The sequence below is a fragment of the Triticum aestivum genome, chromosome 6A, assembly GCF_018294505.1.
Source record: "Triticum aestivum cultivar Chinese Spring chromosome 6A, IWGSC CS RefSeq v2.1, whole genome shotgun sequence".
Lineage (NCBI taxonomy): Eukaryota > Viridiplantae > Streptophyta > Magnoliopsida > Poales > Poaceae > Triticum > Triticum aestivum.
The window spans coordinates 585,380,455-585,398,389 of record NC_057809.1 but is presented as its reverse complement, the minus strand read 5'-3'; the positions used below and the strand labels follow the sequence as shown (position 1 = coordinate 585,398,389).

Sequence of the window (17,935 nt, the reverse complement as noted above, 5' to 3'; positions counted from 1 at the left end):
CCTCATCAACAGGAGTCGCCCTCAACCTTGGCGCGCCTCCATCAGAGAAGCTTGCGAGAGGAAATTTCATCCTCTGGAAGACGCAGGTCTTACCTGCCCTGCGAGGAGCACAGGTGACAGGACTCTTGGATAATTCCGATGCCGTTCCACCCAAGACCGTGGAGATCACCAAGGCGGACAAGACCTCGGCCATGGAGCCGAACCCGCTGTATGGGCCATGGATCGCAAAGGATCAACAGGTCCTCTCATATCTGCTAAACTCTATGACACCAGAAATTCTTGGATAGGTTGTTGGGAAGGAATCCACCTTCGAGCTTTGGACAACCGTGACAATGCTCTTCGCTTCCCAGTCGCAGTCCAGGATCACAAACTTGAGGATTGGATCACCACAACCAAGAAGGGCTCTATGTCAAGCTCTGCTTTCATGTCGAAGATGAAGAATCTTGCAGATGAACTAGCTGTTGCTGGCCGTCCGGTGTCAGATCCGGAGATGGTGGACTATATCTTGGCAGGACTAGATCGTGACTATGATCCGGTGGTTGCGGCAATTGGTGTTGTCAAGAATCAGATTACGCCAGATGATCTTTTTGCGCAAATCTTCGCCTTTGACCAGAGGATGGAGATGCTCGGCGATCCATCATCAGGCAGCTTCCACACTTCTGCTAATGCGGCGTACAGAGGCCGTGGCCAAGCTCGTGGAAGATCCTACCGCGGGCGAGGAGGAAGGGGGCGCGGTCGTGGCGATCTACAGCCCTCTCCTGCCGGTGGAGGCGGCGGCAACAGAGGACGTTCTCGACAACAACAGCAGCTCGGGCGTGATCAACAGCATGACTACCCTGAATGTCAGATCTGTCTTAAACATCATCCAGGGGGTGCACGCTCATGTTGGTGGCGCTATGAAGAAAACGACCAGGAGGAGAAGGGGGCACATGCTGTCTCCTACGGTGTGGATACGAATTGGTATGCTGACTCCGGAGCTACAAACCACATTACCGGCGAACTTGACAAGCCGACAATGCGGGAAAGGTACAATGAAGGCGATCAAATTCACACGGCAAGTGGTTCAGGTATGGAGATCACACATATTGGCAGTACGATTGTTAAAAACCCCGTAAAACATCTGCACTTGAAAGATGTCTTACATGTTCTCGAAACATTCAAAAATCTTATTTCTGTCCATAGATTCACTCTTGACAACAATGTTCTTATAGAGTTTTATCCTCACTTTTTCTTGGTTAAGGACCTAGCAACAAGGAGAATCATTCTTAGAGGACGGTGAGTGGGAGGTCTCTACCCACTCATATCATCATCATCATCATCATCATCTTGGTTCAACAAACAAGCATATGTCGTCACCAAGCCATCTTCAGCAAAGTGGCATAGTCGTTTAGGTCATCCATCTTCAGTAATTGTTAGTTATATTTTTAGTAAAAATAAACTCTCATATGAGTCCAGTGTTGAGTCAGTTTGTGGTCCCTGTCAACAGGCCAAAAGTCATCAGTTACCCTATCCTATTTCTACAAGTGTATCCAATGCTCCACTACAACTTATATTCTTAGATGTATGGGGGCCAGCCCCCACCTTAGTTGATAGATTTTCCTATTATGTAAGCTTCATTGATGATTATAGTAAATTTACTTGGATTTACTTGTTAAAGAAGCGGTTTGATGTCTTCCAAGTTTTTATTAACTTTCAAAATCTTGTTGAACGCAAACTGAATTCTAAGATCATTGCTATGCAAACCGACTGGGGTGGTGAGTATGAGAAACTCAACTCCTTCTTTCAAAAACTTGGCATCTCACATCATGTCGCTTGCCCTCATGCTCATCAACAGAATGGATCAGCTGAAAGAAAGCATCGTCATATTGTTGATGTAGGTCTTGCATTACTAGCAAATGCATCTATGCCACTCAAGTTTTGGGATGAAGCCTTCTTAACTGCTACCTATCTCATTAACTTGCTTCCAAGCAAAGTCATTCAGCTTGAGACACCCATCACACGGCTTCTTGGGGTAACACCTAATTACACATCTCTTCGTATCTTTGGTTGCGCATGTTGGCCAAATCTTCGACCCTACAACACACGTAAACTTACTTTTCGCTCAAAACAGTGTGTCTTCTTAGGCTATAGCCCTATGCATAAAGGGGTAAAATGCCTAGATGTTCCTACCGGCAGGGTCTACATATCTCGAGATGTTGTTTTTGATGAACCCGTGTTCCCTTTTGCATCGCTTCATCCCAATGCAGGTGCTCTTCTCCGCAAGGAAATTCTTCTTCTCTATCAAATTTTCGAAACTTTGAACATGGGGAAGACAATTGTACTAACCAATATGCTGATGATTCTGCTGTGCCTAGTTCCAATCTTATGCCTGTGCAGGTTGCTGGCGAAAACGGTGGTCAAAACAATCAAAATCATGAAAATATGGTCCAAAATGATGTATTATTTCATGCTCCACAAGGGGATGAAGCTGGTGCAGATCCCGGAGCTGATTTGGCGGCGCCTTCCACCCCTGTCCGTTTGCAGGTATCGAATCCCGGGGGCGCATCTCCCTCGGATCTCGCTGCAGGTGACAGCGGGCCAGGCTCCTGGAGCGGCCACTCCCGCGCTACGGCGTCACCCGACCGCGGGGACAGCCGCGCCATCGGATCCGCTCTGCACCGCGTGCGCATGCAAGTGCCAGCGGCGGATGGTGGATCTTCTGTGCCCACAAGCCCTGCGGGTTCCCGAGCGTCCAGTAGCCGGGGGGCCACATCGTGGACCACTGGATCTTCTCTGCACCCTGGCGCACCATCACCTGACGGGTCAGCGGCTGGAGGATCTTCTGCGGATTCTGTGCACATGCCTATACAGCAGCCAGCAGCAGTTTCTTCTCAAGTTATGACCATGCTACAAATAGGTATACGTAATCTGAAAATAAGGAAAGATGGCACTATACCATATGGCATGTTATGTATTTCAGGAGAACCAACAACATTAAGAGATGCACTTGGTGATCCTAAGTGGAGAAAAGCAATGGATGGGGAGTATTCTGCACTGATGAGGAATAAGACTTGGCATCTTGTACCTGATCAAAGAGGTAAAAATATTATTGACTGTAAATGGGTGTACATGATTAAGAAAAAGGCAGATGGCTCCATTGACAGGTATAAGGCCCGTCTAGTTGCAAAGGGGTTTAAACAACGGTATGGCATAGACTATGAAGATACTTTCAGTCCTGTTGTAAAAGCTGCAACTATAAGACTTGTGTTGGCTATTGCTGTGTCTAGAGGATGGAGTCTAAGACAACTAAATGTACAGAACGCGTTTTTGCATGGTGTTCTCGAAGAGGAGGTGTTCATGAGACAACCACCTGGGTATGAGAATAAGAAGACACCACATTATGTGTGTAAACTTGATAAAGCACTCTATGGCTTAAAACAAGCACCCAGAGCATGGTACTTCAGGTTGAGCTCGCAATTAAAATGTCTTGGTTTTATTGCTTCCAAAGCTGATACATCTCTGTTTATTTATAACAAGGCAAGAGTAGTAATCTTTGTGCTCATTTATGTGGATGATATTATAGTTGCAAGTTCATCACAAAGTGCTACTAATGCTCTCCTGCATAATTTGAGCTCAGAGTTTTCCTTGAAGGATCTGGGAGACTTGCACTTCTTTCTAGGCATTGAAGTCAAGAAAACTCAAGATGGTATAGTGTTAAGTCAAGAGAAATATGTCAATGAGCTTCTATCCCGCATGGGGATGACAAATTGCAAGCCTGTGCCTACACCTTTGTCATCTTCAGAGAAATTGTCAGCATATGAAGGGGAGTCACTTCAGGAGGAAGATAGTACAAAGTATAGAAGTACTGTTGGTGCACTACAATACTTGACACTCACTCGTCCAGATATCTCCTTTGCGGTTAACAAGGTTTGTCAATATCTCCATGCACTTACTACTGCACATTGGTCAGCTGTCAAAAGAATTGTAAGATATGTCAAGCATACTATGGGGATAGGACTTCATTTCAGACGCTCTAGTTCCACTCTTGTTATTGCTTTCTCTGATGCTAACTGGGCAGGTTGCAGTGATGACAGAAAATCAACTGGAGGCTTTGCAGTATTTTTTGGTCCTAATCTTGTGTCATGGAGTGCCACGAAACAAGCCACTGTGTCTAGGTCAAGTACGGAAGCTGAGTACAAGTCTTTGGCCAATGCTACTGCAGAGATTATTTGGATTGAGTCATTATTGGATGAGATGGGAGTTAAACAGAACCGTATATCGTGCTTATGGTGTGACAATTTGGGAGCAACTTATTTGTCTGCCAATCCTGTGTTTCATGCAAGAACTAAGCATATAGAGATTGACTTTTATTTTGTGCAAGAAAGGGTGGCAGCAAAAAAACTTGAGATACGGTTCATTCCTTTCAAAGATCAAGTGGCAGATGGATTCACTAAAGCACTTCCAGCAAAACCATTTGAGGAGTTCAAGAGGACTTTGAATGTAGGATAGTTGAGATTAAGGGAGGGTGTTAGAGTTTATGTTTATCTCCACATGTAATCTCAACCATATTCTATCTCTCTCCCGTAATAGTTTGAATCTCTTTCCTGTAATCAAATCCTCTTCTTGTATGCCACGACGAGGGCTTCTTCTCGTCCTAATATATACAGACCACCCGGCTCTCTCGAGGAGTAGGAACGCTTCCATAATTCTTACAATTGGAACATAGTTTTTCTGCCCAGTACACTGGTAAGGTATACATCCATAAAATAAAATGGACGGCCTTTAATTACGTGGTTAGTCGTTTCAGTTCGTATTTTTTTACACCGGTTTTGCTAAATACACCTATATTCCGCGGTTTCAACACACTGCTCTGTCCGTCGTTTCTTGCCTAGCATTCATCTCTCTCTATCGATCGACGGTACGAGCGGACGCGTCGCCGGACGAAGCCACGGGCAACGGGACGAGGCATCGGCAACACTGACTGTAGGATTGACACCCTCCGCAGGTCCCTGATGTGGGTGCACCGCACTGCTTGGCGGTGCATGGTCGGAGCTCCCGCCGACCATCAGGTTGAGGCGGCAAGGAGCAGGTGGCATGCAGACTGAATCAGGCGGAGAGCGCGGGCACTTGAAGACGCGACTCCTGAATGACGGCTTGACCACGGCGGTCGGCAATCTTGAAATATCACCGGTAAAATACTGGTTGCTTCTATGGGATAATAAATTACACCGGTAAACTATTTACAAGCGTATACAAGGCCTCCAATCAGGGTCTTAAGGAGGTAAAGAATTCTACTTGCTGTTAAACCCTCACTGATTCTCCATAGAAAAACTTGTAAGGCTCTGAACTTGTTGAGTGAAATTATGATTGAAGCAAGATTTTTTTTTAGAATCTCTAGTCTCTACATACAAGAGCAGAAAATGGTTCTCTTCCATGTATTTGACTCATGTTTTTTGCTTTCGATCTGTGTGCGGACTTGCCTTTGTGCCCTCGTAATATATTTATTTGTTTGTTGCTGTTAGAGTTTCAATTTTCTTTTTTAGAACCAAAATTCGTGGGCAGCAATAAGAAAGTGCTGGCATTGCAATGTCATATCAGTGCTCCAGAAAAGTGTTCCTTTTAAGTTTTAACCATGCATTTTTTAAAGTAATACTTGTTGTCCAATGGAATCAATCAGAATAACAACTTCAGTGTAATGAAGGATAAATCATTTTTACTTTCAGCTCCTCCCTGTGCTTGTGATGGATTGGTCCATTATCTGTTAATTTCTGCATAACAAAATGAAGGACTGGATGCTAAGCTTAACATTATCATCTCTCTAGTTAGACAATCACGGTGGTAAAAATAATTTGGGAAATAAGTTTTTTTTTCTGCTAGTAGGGAGCAGATATGTTCCTGCAGTCCTGCTAGTACAATGTATTGTTGATGCATATTCATTTGATTAGCTCATGAGCAAATACTTTAGGTGCCCTTGCACGTCTTGTACTCAAACTGAAGGATTTGTTTGGTGTCATCTTTTCCAGCACATGAAGACTGAAGAGCAAGAAGCACTATAACTAGAGGCAAAGGGAATATTTTTTTCTTTCATGTGCTATCAAGATAATAATATTTCTGCTCAGGATGATCCACTTAGACATGTATTCAGAAATTTGTGCTTGACATGTACTCTCATATTTGTGTTTGGGGCGGTCCAGCATGGGATGAACTAGGAACAGATTGGCTTAACCATATTAAGTTTTCTTTGCATAATCAGTGATCTAGTACAAGCAACCATTGTACAATTTGGGCATCGACGATGTGAAGATTTGAAATTGGGATACAACGATTGGATATGAGAAAGTTGGGGTTCTTACTGCAAAAGTCATGTTTTACATCTAACTGGTAGTAGGGGGTTTTTCGTGAAATGTACAATAAGTTGTCTGAGATGCCTCCACTCCAATCTGTGCCGTCCATATTTAATCCAACAGCCCAGGTTTCTTTTTTCTATTCTTCTACCATAAGCTGAGCTTTTATCAGTCAATCTACGCAGAGTGAATCGGTCCCTAAGGAACCCCCGAAAGGGCTGCCGTCCGATGGGTACACGAAAGTGACGAAGTTGCTTTGACTACTGAACCATGCCTGGATCGTCGGAGCGAATTGGATGATCGGGCCGAGGGCTGCCCCCTCTTCCCCTCGCTCTCCTTTCCTTAATATTCACCGTGTGTTCTCGATCTCTCCAATCAAGCGCATATTTCGCACACGCCCAGCACGTTTTTGCAGAGGTAAAGCAAATGACGCTCAACGGAAGGCCAAAGTAGAGCACCTAGCTAGTATTAAATGTCACCGTACCAATGTCTATACCCAAACAAACTGCCGCCTTCGGCGTCGTCTTCTTGGACTGCTTCTTCCTCCTCGTCGACGTGGCTATGGTAGTGAGGGACGGAGCTCCAGGGGCTGTCGTCCAGGATGCTGCGAAACCGACTCCGCAGGAACGTGACGGCCTCGTGCGCCGCCGCCTGCTTCGCTTTCTTGGCTGACGCCCGGTGCTGCGTGAAACTCCACTCCAGGAGGGGCTCTTCCCCTTCCATTATTCTTGTTGTCTTGGGCACCTCAATCTCCACTGTCACGGCGACGCCTGCGCCATCATCCTGATGGCGCGTTGTATATAAGGGCCGGTCCCATGCTCCTAGGCAGTTGGTCACATTCCACAACAGCAGCTCCGCCTCCGATAGAGACGCCAGCGGCGGTGGTCCAATGGCGCTGCTCTGCGGGAAGCGCTGTGCTGTGACGCACCGCCAGGTCCCCACCGCGGCGGTGTTGGGTCCATATGCGCGGAGGCAGCCATTGCGCACGTCGTAGGATTGCAGCAGCCGGAAAGGCCGTCGCATGTTCTTCTCGTCGTCGACGAAACAAATCTGGTTCTCTCTTATCATGCGGCCTAAAGCAGCTGCCTCAACTACGAAAGCGTCGCAACAGGCGTCGCCGACGAAGATCGCGTGGCCGTCAAAGTCCTTGACCGGCGCCGGCGGCTTCGCCATCTCCCCAACGAGCGCGAAGATCCCTATATTGTTGGTGAATGTCGTCCACCGGGTCGTCCCTAAGCCCCTGCCGACCATGTGCAGGCTCCCATTGAGGACAACCAGGTACAGCTTGACGTCGTGGAATCGCTGCTTCGCAGACGGCATGCTCCACCGCTGATCAGGGCGCTGTTGGAGGTCTTCTTCATGGAAGACGTGGAGGCGGGCTTCGATGTCAAGGGCATGGAGTTTCCCCTCGAAGAAGATGATATCTTGGAGCCTGAACGCCTTAGTCAAGATCTCCCAGGAGCGCCCTTGCAGTCGTCCCCGCCTCAGGTGGCAGACGACGATCTTAGATCTCGGTATATACGCGCCGTCTCCAATCTCAACAATGGCAGCCACCGTGCAGCCCTGGGCGTCCGGCGCGGAAGACATGACAAACTTAACCATCGGCTCTTTGGTCCGCCGCGGCAGCTTGATCCGCTCCTTGGTGAAAGCGTTGAGCAAGAAGGGGCGCCCTGACACCGGCGGCACGAGGGCGAGCCAGTCGCCGAAGGAGCCAAGGCAGGTGGCAGCGGCGGCGTCCTCAGGCAGCGGGACGCGATAGATGGCGGCGTCGTGAAGGCTGACGTAGTGCCCAGGGGCGACGAGCCATGCCATGGGAGGGCGCGGGTGGGCTCGCTCGGCGGCGCGCCAGGTCTGGCACACGCTGCCGAAGCGGGCGCGGTCGCGAAGGGCCGGGGAGGTCGCGGTGAGCCGGACGAGGATGGTTGTAAGCAGATCGTGCGGGAGGTCGGACCACGGACTGCGGTGGTGCCCCGCTAGTTTCTTCGCCGGTAGCATGATGATCGCCGCCACGCAACGCATGGCAAGGCTCCAAAGAGATCTTGTCGAGCAACTCAACACGAACAATGAGCGATAGGAGTATCTTTGGGAACAGCACGTAATAACTACGTATTGCTCGTATTAAACGCGATTTGTTTGTAGGGTACTCTACTAGTAAAGAAACCCAATTATTCTTTGGGATACGCCCCGTGAAGAGTCCATAGTAAATCGATTTAGTTGGGGACCTGAACTCAAACATTCTTTTCTCAACCTTTTTATTTAATGTATTGTTTCCCCATCCCTATCCATTGGTAGTTTCAGGCCTGTGGGGTCGTTTTCTTTTCTCTACCTACTAATAAACCACCGATTGTTTCTGGTCGTCCGTCGTCAGTCTTTTTGCAAAAAAGTCTCCTTTTTTCTTAGAAATTAAGCCACAGTCCTTGTCATAAGTCAGCCTGAACCGGTACGGAAGAGAGAGAAAAAAATAGCTCAGCCGCCCGCACCACCCTGCCTCCTCGATCCATCTCCACCTCCAGCCGCCGCCACCTCCTGCCCCGCCCTGCCTCACCGCACCCCTCCCGACACCGCCGTGCGCCGCCCGTCCCCGACACCGCCACCTCCTGCCCCGCCCCGCCCCGCACCCCCTGCCGCCTCCACCTCCCGCCCCGCCCCGCCGCGCGCCGCCCCTTGAACTTCGTCGACGGCCGAATCCAGGATAGTGGCGGCGGGACCTTGCAAGGCGTTAGGGGTTCTCGGGGGCGGCACCATGGTTGCTCTGGCGTGCTGCTAGAAGAGAAGGAGGGAGGACGAGGGAGAGGGAGAGAGAAAACTGGGAGAAAGGAGAGAAACGAGGGTAGGCACGGGCTCCCAGGGGGAGATGGACGAGGACGAGGATGGTCTGGTGCGCTGCTGGTGCAGGGAGGGCAGGTGAGAGGGACGATTGCTCTGTATGTTGTGCGTTGCTGGTGTGCTCCTGTTAGTTGCATATTATACTGCTGCTTTCCTGTTGTTTGTTGATTGATGCTGCTGATGCTACTATTTTGATACAGTAGCTGCTAATTTCATGTGGAGGACACGCAGGGGCGGACGGCGAGCGAATTGAATCTGGACATTCACCCAGGGAAGCAACATATATCTTCTGATCTTTGTCTTGCCTCCGGTGCAATTTCAGTTTGTCCAGTAGTGCTCTTGACAAATTTCTAGAATGAAGAATGAAATACTTGGAGATAGGCCACCAATTCGGTAAGAATATATATGTCATGGATCTGCTTATAACTATTTTACCGTGCTTAAATTTGGTCGGCAATTTTTAGGCTGTACTGCAGCCTAAATGTGCTCCTGCTTGTTGTTGCTATGCATTTTATATTTCCTGATGTATTATCATTTTTCCCGTTTTTAATCAGTTTGGGGCTTCTAAGATGAGAAAGTGAATAACTGAATGTGATGGCAGGTGTTGAACTCAGGTTTACACATTGGTGCACATGATGTGTCAATCAAACATACTATAGCCCTCATATAATGGCTACTGCTGTTTGCAAAGTAAGAATCGAATGATGCAAAGAGATTTATGCTGTAGAAGAACTTACAAGGTAGTCTCCGAAGCCCTTTCATTTGAATTTGACGAAATTCACAACCACATAGGTCACACACAATTTAAGCCTCCATGGTATTAAATATGCCATGTCTGTCAGTCCTCTGTTTAGAAATGTTTTAGTCACATATTCTTATGTATTACGGTATGACAAAAATAGAACTTCAGGCCGTTGTTAACCGTGTTTCTCCTTTGTTTTGGTCTTCTCTTAATTTGTTTGTTTGCTTCAGGATGCCCCTAATTTTCTAACAAATGCATGTGAGTAAAGATTACAATGGCTCAAATAGCATGTAGATTTAATAAACCGAATAATTGATTGTTGGTGTTGTTTTACTGATTAGCTTAGAAGCAGAGACTTAGCATAGGGGACTGCCGCTTGAAGAGATGCAAATGTTGCAACTTCACCAGAGGTTCTATGTTGGAAGTTGTGTGTGTCGGTGGTTCAAGGTTCTTTCCCTTATCCTATTTTTCTCTCTGCAGTTTCTGTGTAATATATGATTTATTCGTTCTAAAAGTTGTATGGTAACGGGCGAGCCTAATCTGAAAATATATCAGGAAAAAGCATGTAAGCTGAAGCCTGGAAAAATGCATTATGAAAAATGCCTTGATATTCAGTAGCAGTAGTGAGAACATGTATATATTCTGATGGTGAATTTTTTTAGATATACAGTAGCAGTAGCAGTAGAAATGCGCTAGGGGATGTGAACGCCATAGAAATAGCAGAGGCCTACCTTGATATCTGAAAAACACCTTGATATTCAGTAGCAGTAGCAGAATGAAATGCTCCAGGTTTTCTGTTATATAGTCCTTTTGCCCTGTGTTTAATTATTACATGCGCTGCACACTGATCCATGTATATATTCTGTTGGTGAAAAGTTTTGACTATCGAGTTTCGTCAGATATGAGTTTTAGAAATTCTCAGTTACTTTTCTATGCCTACATTCATCTCTGAACCGTTGTGATGGAGATTGTAATATTGTGCTTAAAATATGTCAGTCCATGTGCGAGATCTTCTTTTCAAGATGGCAACCATGATTGTATCAGATATGTGTAATTAATGTGTTTGCATTAGAGCTTTCATAGGGAAATTGCATAAGTTCTTATAAAACCATCTTGTCACAGTCTGAATGGCAGCTGCAAGTGCCAGGTAGCAGCTTGCACTAGGTTGATTTGAATAGTTACTCTTCTTTTGCATTGGTACTGAAACTTGGCAGTTCACAAGGATTGGCACCATGGACTGGAGAATTGTGGCAAACAACATGGACACACCAGGGGCAGGGGCTGCATGCTGCCAAGTCCAAGGCGACTGCGAAGAAGACTGGGCTCGATGTAGTGACCGAGGAGGCGCAGGTCGCAGGGTATGCTCTTCTAATTAGTATGATGATTTGCATATGTACCAATGCTACTCTCAATGGATTTGCTAACAATCTTCATATTTTCGCATTGAATGTGGAGCTATAAACATATATATGTTTCAGTAGTCGTTCAGTAGTGGTCCAGTCGTAATACCTTGCAAGTACCGTGCTAATCAGAAAATTTCTTGATCAAGTTTATTATTATTTCCATTGCACCATACTTTATTTCCATGGTATCAAGTTCTACAAATGCATGTTCTGGTACAATATTTGTTTTTTCAGATGCAGTCTTTTTTGCTAATAAATCTATAGTTCAATCTGGATTCAAAATCTAAGAAATTTATGGCCTGGTGTTGATAGTTGCAGTTACACACTGATGGAGTGTGTTTACTTTTTGTTTATAGAAACAGAGAAGCTGATTATTCTGTTTGCATGACGGGTATCCCAAATTCTAATTCAAACATTAGTGATGATATAACAATGTCGTCTGCCAAATTGTGATTCGAGCGAGCCTAGCTTAGCTGGGAACCACCGGAGATTGTGTGGTGCACGGGAGACAGAGTCTCCACCGGATATTTTGTCGTGCCCACTAACAACAATGACATGGATAGTGAAGTCATTGCTGGACATGATTGCATTATTTTTAATCTGTTGGGTAGTCCTATTTGGTGGATTGTATCTTCAATATATCCGATCTTTCTCTACAAGGAGCCTACAGTTTGTAATGTTGTATTTCTAAAGAAACCCTGGCATCAGTTGAAATTGTTATCTTAATCCGCTGCAAAATATGTAATCTTGTTTTTGTCTTGATGATATGAAGAGGATGGATGTATTGTTGTGGCATCTTAAAATTAATAGTGATCTCGAAGTTTTCTTACAATACAATGCATTGTGGTAATCCAAGATTGTGGCGTCTGATTTGTTTTGTCTTGGCAATGGAACCGCCATTCCGATCATTTTAAAAAAAGAGGATAGGTGTGTGATTGTCAGAGTAACCACACCACAAAGAAAAGAAAGTGGCGCGACTACCTGAGACAGCAGGATGATCCCTAGGACAGTGTTAATGCATCTGGCTAAGAGTTACAATTGTGCTTGAGTTTACGTATGCTAGCATTTGTATATATGTTAGATATGGGCATAAAGAGGCGACACCAAAGAGTGTGTCGATGATTAGTTAAGAGTCTGACCATTCCAGCAATTATCTTTAAGTAAGACTACAATTCTAAGATGTGTTCTCGCTTTTTTCTTTGATCAGATTTTGTCTTCTTTTTCCTATGACTCAAGATTGTTATAGTAGTCATCCATAGATAAGACTGTAATCTGACGATGGTCTACAAGAAGGTGAAGTTGATGCTCTTTCGGTGGTACCTCGTCAGTCAGATCATTCATTTAGAGGTGTTGATGCTCTTTTAGTGGTATTCGATAACCTAGCAAATCATTCCTTTAGAGGTGCCTCTAGCATTCTATTTTTATTTTCACTGAAATGTTGTGCTGGTTCTTTGCTGCATCAAAATATTTCATTTGTAATCCTTTTCCTAATGGAGCCAAATTATCTTGTCACTGCAACTTCATGACACTTGAATTTATCTGTTCATCTTCAATCAATCTTCAACAATGAATTAAATCTTTTTAAGAGTTATAAATGTTTTTTCTTTGTTCATAACCTTTAGTGAAATTCGTTTTTTTGCTTGATTGCAGATTTTGTGAACTTTCCCTATGGTATAAGAAAGAAAATCTTTTTATTAGCTTTGGAATGTTACACTTTGCTTTAATTGCTTTGTTGAATGTCTGCACTAGGAGAATTACAGTTTCTCATGTCATGCAATTGGGAAGATCTCGATTGATGGTTTACACATTTCTTCAGCAGGTGCACGGGTACTTATTTTCCCGCCGCAACGCACGGGCACATTTCCTAGACAATGTCACTCCTGCTGTCATGTCATGTTTGCTAATACTTATGGAGCTGTAAAACGATGTTTTTATTTTATAAGCTAGCCCTTCTTATTATGTTTCAGAAGATCGATGATACCCATTACATTACTACAGTGTAATACGCAGAACCTGAGTTTTGGTTGCCAAGAAAATGTATGTGCTAATTCCACAAGAAATTTGTGTTTGAAAAATTATCACTTTATCAGGGCAATATCTTTTATATGCTTAATGAAATCGAATATGATGCTAGATTCGCAGATGACTAAGCGACATAGAAATTCTTGATTTTGTGTTGATGTTTCCGATGGATTCTTTTGTCATATGACATCAGGATGTAGGATGATTGGGTGCACAAGCTTTCTATGAAACATCCAGATCCCGGCAGCGACGTCCTCTGGCATAGTGACAAACGAAGGCAGGGGATAGAGCAGAGCGGGAGGGGTATTGGGTTGATACCGTTGTGGGCATTGTCAGTGCCATGATGGTGGTCAATACACACAGGAGATTCTATTCCTGTGGGCGGATTAAACAGAGCTGAGTAAACTTCATCCATAGAAGATGCATGTGCTGACTAAGTTTAGAGGAGAGAGTGGTTCTTTATTCTGTTCAAACGCGGATTCATGGAGTACCAAATGACTTCTCCTTATTGTTCTTTATTCTGCTCAATTGTCAACACTGAAGAATTCGTTAGAGGAAAGTGCCACAATTTGGAGCTCTGACACGGGAGATTTTTTGAGGTAATGGAAGGTAGTGAATATCTTAGTTATATAAAACCAACATAAGCTTTTGGGCAGCAACATTAGAAGGATCTTTTTTACAGGTTTCATCCAATCCCGAGAAAACAACTTGCTTTTACAAGGCAATCTAGAATAATGTGACCTTGGCAGATTATGTCCATGAAAAAGGTAATGGCCTGTAGGAGACTAGCTGTTTGTTCAGTGAGGAAAGGGGAAACAAATGAGCGACTGACAGTGTTATCTGTAGCCAAGGAACGGGAGGTCAAAGATAGAGCTCAGATGTATTAATGGAGATGCCACACAAATTATCTCCTGAAGCGAGCCACAATGTTGAAAGTTGCATTGGCAAGAGTATGCATCTACTGTCATGTACCTGAAGTGCGGCGTTGTGCTACAATACTTAAATATTTGTGACAAATTTAATTTCCCGTTGCAACGCATGGGCACTTTTCGCTAGTATTTCAAAAAATATACTTCCGCTCCGTATTATAAATAAGGTAAACCCAGACGGACGAACAATACTAGGTGACAAGAAAATCCTTTTATAAAATAGATGAAAGAAAAAACTGTCAACAAAAGATGTAACATAAACAACACACATGAGACATACTACAAGTGGTACGGCTGCACCATACTTGATTAGCCGGACTATAGCAATTCAGTCCCCGTGTCGACGCTGAGCAAGCTCACATCTTCAAGAAGAACCATTGAACCTTGCCACAAAGCCCTCGCTCAATTGCCGTCGGAGAGGGCCACCTTCCCTCTCACTCCGGACCAAGGAGCAGTAGGGGCTAATAGGGTTGCCAACAAAGTCACGTGTAGAAGATAACAGACCAACTGGACCATCCCACGTTGGAACCCAACAGACTCCATGGTATAATCCAAGCATGCCCTAAGACAACATCCCACTGTGACCGAAAGGTACCACAGCTTTACTGCAAAGCACCAAACAGGGTAAAGGCGTAGAGCATCACCCCCACCGAGTCCAAAGGAATGACCTTGGGTTTTCTACCTGAACCCTGGAACAGGGAGGGGAACCACGGCGCCGGCTCAAGAGGGTTGTGAGACATCCACTCGCGTTCATTCTTTACTTTTGTAAAAGCAATCCTAACCTTATATTTTGGTGTGTGCCGTTACTGGCAAAACATTCATGCATTTAATCATAGAGTAGGTGACATCTTAACATTCCTATATGCAGTAATAAAAACTGTAAAGGTGATTCTAATTTTGTGAACGGTGTCGTGGGCGGATAGAAAATGTCACATGCATATTGACCAAGCGGAAGTAGGCAATCCCTGAACAAAAAGTATAGTGTTCTACCAATAGCCCAATTCAATATAATCTAATGTGTTTTATTTCAATCATATCCTATATATATATATATATCTAAAAGAGTGATCCCGGAACTTCTAATTATCTCAACATACATGCTTTCAAATTACCAAAATTGTTATAGCAGTCGTTAGATTTACTATCTACATCTAATAGAATCCGTCGGCTCTACACATAAGAATCCTCTATCAACTACCGGTACAAGATTTATGTAAACCAGTGACTTAACATTGATTTCCATACTGTTTGAAATTATGCTCATAAATAATTTTTTCAGAATATCATGTGGTCTATTTTAGTTGTTCTCCTGAAGATTGATCTAAATAGCTCTAGAATTTGAGCGGCTAAGTCTTCTATGTTTAGGATTTGATTAGTTTTTCAAAAGATTAATATGTCTAGGCATTGGGAGTAATTGGTGATCGACCAGATTTGTATTTAAAGTTATAAACATTCCCTTGTGCGGCGCAATGACAAGCGTGGCATGTAGTGGTAAGCTCGTAGCCCCTAGGATTTACGACGTCAAATGCATTATGATCACATGCACACCACAACCATCATGAGCGAGGATGGGAAGAATGATAAGTAGCAACATGGTGGGCCAACATATTAAAATAGAGGACGCTCATATATATCGGGGGTATTGAGTTATACTTATTTGGCTATTCCCGCAAAAAATAACTTATTTGGCTATGGTGTAATATTTTTGTCTCCCACTTCAACCCTCGGGCATATTTGCAAGTAGTAGAGAACTAGAGATAAGTAGAGCTTTGTCAAAAAATTATCAAGCGCATGTTTTGTGCAATCTGTGCACCGTATTGTAGGGCAAATCAATGGCGCTCAAGTGAAGGCCAAATTAAGCACCAAGCACCGTATTGTACATGTCTCCGTACCAATGTTTGTACCCAAACAGATCGTAGTCTTCGTCGTCGTAGTTGTTGTCTTCTTGGACTGCTTCTTCCTCCTCATCGACGTGGCTGTGGTAGCGAGGGACGGAACTCCAGGGGCTGTCGTCCAGGATGCTACGGAACCGACTCCGCAGGAACGTGACGGCCTCGTGCGCCGCCGCCTGCTTCGCTTTGTTGGCTGCCCCCTGGTGCTTGGTGAACCTCCACTCGTGGTCGTCGGTTATCCCTGCTATCTTAGGCACGATGATCCGCACGGTCACGGTGACGCCTTCTTGGTCGTCCTGGCGGCGGGTTCTGTCTGAGGGCGGGCAGCTTGCTCCCAGACAGTTGGCCACGTTCCAAAGCAGGAGCTCCGCTTCCGACAGAGATGGCCGCAGTGGTGGTTCAATGGCTGTAACGCCCCGAGATCGATGTGCTAGGTGTCCTTCAGTTTTTCGCTATTGTTGCCTTGTCATTTGCTTGTGTGTCATGCATCTCATATTATGTCATCATGTGCATTGCAGTTGCATACATGTTCGTCTCATGCATCCGAGCATTTTCCCCGTTATCCGTTTTGCATTCCGGCGTTCCTATGTCATCCGGTGTCCCTTTCTACCTCTTTTCTTGTGCGGGTGTTAAACGTTTTCGGATTAGACCGAGACTTGTCATGCGGTCTTGGTTTACTACCGGTAGACCGCCTGTCAAGTTTCGTGCCATTTGGACTTCGTTTGATACTCCAACGGATAACCGAGGGACCGATAAGGCCTCGAGCGTGTTGCAGCCCAACACCCCTTCAAAGTGGCCCAAAACTCACCTAAACCCCTCCCATCATCTAGGCCGTTCGATCACGATCGCGTGGCCGCAAACCGCACCTCATTTGGAACTTTCTAGCTCCCTCTACCTATAAATATGTGTCCCTTCCGGAATTTTCGCGCAGATGAAACCCTAACCTCCTCCTCCGCGCGCCACCGGACGCATCCTCACCGGCCGGACATGTCCACCGCGCCTTCCACCTCACTCCGGCGAATCAGCGCACGCCACATCAGCGCCGCCACCGCCCTCACCCACTCAGCGCACGACACGTCACCCGCGCCGCGCCCTCTCTCTACTCCCCGCCACCACGCCCGCCGTGGCCCGGGTCTGGCCCTTCAGGTCCGATCCGTCGGAAAGAGCCCCGCGCCCCGCCGCCTGGGTCACCCCACCTCCTCTGGCTCCACGCCGCCTGCCGAGGAGCCCCCCCGCCACCGCGAGCTTCTCCAGCCGCCGCTTCGCCCTCGTCCGCAGCCAAGTCCGCCGAGCCCGCGCCAAGTCCGGCGACCCCGCGTGCCAAGTCCGGCGACCCCGCGCCGCGGCAACCCCTTCCTCCTCTCTGGCGGCTCCTTTCCCCAACTTCGGCGAGTTCAAGTTTTCCGATGAAGATCCAGGCCATCCTCGGGAAACGCGCCGCTATAGTGCCACATCCAGATCCAATCTCCTTGGTTGACTTCTTCTCCGCGAAACCCTAATATTTTGCATACTTTGACGCATCATAACTTCATCACCGTGGCTCCGATTTGTGCGTGTAGCATATCAAAATGTTCGTCTCGAAGAGTACTTCATTTCATCTCATTGCATTATTTTCATTTGAGCTCGTCTTGATGCTTGAAATGTTGTTGGAAGAGGGCTATGTGATGATAGTTTCAGATCTGTTTCAGCAAATGCACTTTTGTCATTTTTGCCATGTTTAATGTGTGCATGATATGATCCTGAGCTCTACATGTGTTTTGAAGTATGCCATTTCATCTTTACAGGGGTGTATGCCATG

The 17,935-nt window shown here is 45.7% G+C and overlaps 1 long non-coding RNA gene across 3 annotated transcripts; it reads left to right on the top strand.

Annotated features, from left to right (window-relative positions):
* The first annotated feature begins 8,776 nt into the window (after positions 1 to 8,776).
* LOC123128717 (uncharacterized) lies at positions 8,777 to 12,269 on the top strand. 3 transcript variants are annotated; one of them, XR_006463395.1, is made up of 5 exons: positions 8,777 to 9,227; positions 9,350 to 9,542; positions 9,751 to 10,338; positions 11,106 to 11,249; positions 11,651 to 12,269. It is a non-coding gene; the product is annotated as an uncharacterized lncRNA (long non-coding RNA). The 3 variants fall into 3 exon arrangements; XR_006463394.1 differs by having other exon boundaries at positions 9,353 to 9,542; positions 9,751 to 11,249; positions 11,651 to 12,268; XR_006463393.1 differs by having other exon boundaries at positions 9,751 to 11,249; positions 11,651 to 12,267.
* Positions 12,270 to 17,935: the final 5,666 nt, after the last annotated feature.